This window comes from Tachysurus vachellii, chromosome 10 (genome assembly GCF_030014155.1).
Source record: "Tachysurus vachellii isolate PV-2020 chromosome 10, HZAU_Pvac_v1, whole genome shotgun sequence".
Taxonomy (NCBI): Eukaryota; Metazoa; Chordata; class Actinopteri; order Siluriformes; family Bagridae; genus Tachysurus; species Tachysurus vachellii.
This window is the reverse complement of record NC_083469.1, coordinates 1105151-1107500: the sequence shown is the minus strand read 5'-3', so window position 1 is coordinate 1107500 and position 2350 is coordinate 1105151.

The window sequence follows — 2350 nt, the reverse complement described above, 5'->3', positions numbered from 1 at the left end:
ACACAAACTCACACACAAACTCACAAACACACACACAAACTCACACACAAACACATATACACACAAACTCACACACAAACACACACACACAAACTCAAGCACACACAAACTCACACACAAACTCAAACACACACACAAACTCACACACAAACTCACAAACACACACACAAACTCACACACAAACACATATACACACAAACTCACACACAAACACACACACACAAACTCACACACACACACAAACTCACACACAAACTTACACACACGCACACACACACAAACTCACACACAAACAGTGTGTGGAGTTGCAAAGTTGGCAAAATTGCTCTGGTGACTCCGCCCCTTTTCCACAGTGTAGATCAATTACATAATGTGAAAAATGGTGAATGGTTTCTGTGTCTTTACTGTAATCAGTTCAAAAAGCTCCTGGTTCTGTGTTCATGAAGACTGTAATAATGATCTCAGAGAGCTCCTGATTCATCTCCTGATTCATCTCCTGATTCAGCTTCAAAATCTTATCTTCAGAGAGATTTAGGACCAGAGCAACTCTGAACAAGGAAAATACAACAACTTTTATCTTAGAGAGGGGGCGGGGCTTAAGCTGTTACTAGGTAACACATTCTGTACATTTACGGCATTTAGCAGACCCCCTTATCCAGAGTGACTTACAACTGAGCAACTGAGGGTTAAGGGCCTTGCACAGGGGACCAGCAGTGGCAGCTTGGTGGACCTGGGGTTCAAACCCATGACCTTCTGATCAGTAGCCCAACACCTTAACCACTGAGCTACCACATCCCTTCTGTAGAAGACAGTGATTGTCTCTAGGTTCAGATATTTGAGGTTATATGGTGTATATAAGAGATGTTCTAACATCTGTGTGTCATAAATGTAATAAATGTAAATGTAATAAATGTAAATGTAATAAATGTAAGTGTAATAAATGTAAGTGTAATAAATGTAATAAATGTAAGTGTAATAAATGTAAATGTAAACGTCTCAGACACAGAGCAGAAATGTCATACAGACAAATTCTATCATTTCTGCTGCTGTGGGATTTCAGCTCTGTGTCAGAGATGTTCGAGTCTCAATAACTGACATAATGACAGAACATATATAATGTCTGAGATGTTCTCATCTGATATCTCATGATATCTGATCTGTATCATCTTATTAACTCATCATTATTAAATATTATACACAACACATTTCTTCTCCCTCTTCACCTTCCAGTAATTTTCTCCTCTGATAAAGAAACTCTTCATCCTCTTAAAAGTCCTCCTCACTTCTCCTAACACTGTTTGACCTCATGAGCTCTTTTACGTGTTAAGATGCTTTATGAGAACTTTTATCTTTACTGCGATCTCAAAGAGAAACTCTTTACTCTGAGAATGTTCATGAATACAGACCCTGGAGTTTTAGTTGTTAGATATCAGATGGAATAAAATCAGACACCGAACTCAGTCAGTTCAAAGAGTTGAACAAATTTAAACACCATGAGTGTGTGTGTGTGTGTGTGTTATTATATTTTATTTACATAAAAACAAGCCCTAATGGCCAGAACAGAAGTTTAACGTGTGTGTATGTGTGTGTGTGTGTATGTGTGTGTGTGTGTGTGTGTGTGTGATCAGTGAAGCGTGGTTTATAAGACAGGACCTCGAGTATTAAACCCAAACCTACAATAACAATCACTTGAGAAAGAAAAACATTAAACCACTAACGAAGGAGGAATAAAAGGAGGGATTAAAGACTATAACAATGTCCATATTCACAATAAGGGAAAGTAAAATGTGTAAATATTAATTAGTCTGGAAACAAAAGGTCACAGGAATAAATTCTAAATGTTTCACAGATCAAATGTTTAAAGCTGAGCAGAAAATCTGACATTTCACTTAGAAACTTTATTACAGTTTTATACACTGAACATTTGTGTTTTATTGTCTCTCTCACACACACACACGCACACACAAACACACACTAAATCACACACACACACACACACACACACACACACACACGTTTTATTTGCTCTCTGGTCTGATGGGTGTTTGTGTTGACACTCGGCCGAATCGCGTTTTTATAACGTGTAAAACTCAGATTAGGTTTTTTTGTGGTAAGAAACTAAATTGTAAAGAATAAGAATAAATAATTAAGCGAGCAGGTCTGTGGTGTTCACACTGAGAGGAAGGTTCAGAGCCGTCAGCGTCTCGTACACACAGGATCGTCATCAGTTATGTTTAAAGCAGAAACATGTTTAAACCCTTGCAGTGTTTTGCATGTACACCGTTACTGTAATGTGAGATTAAACACACAATTACCCAGAATGCACCAATAAAACAATTAAATAATAAAC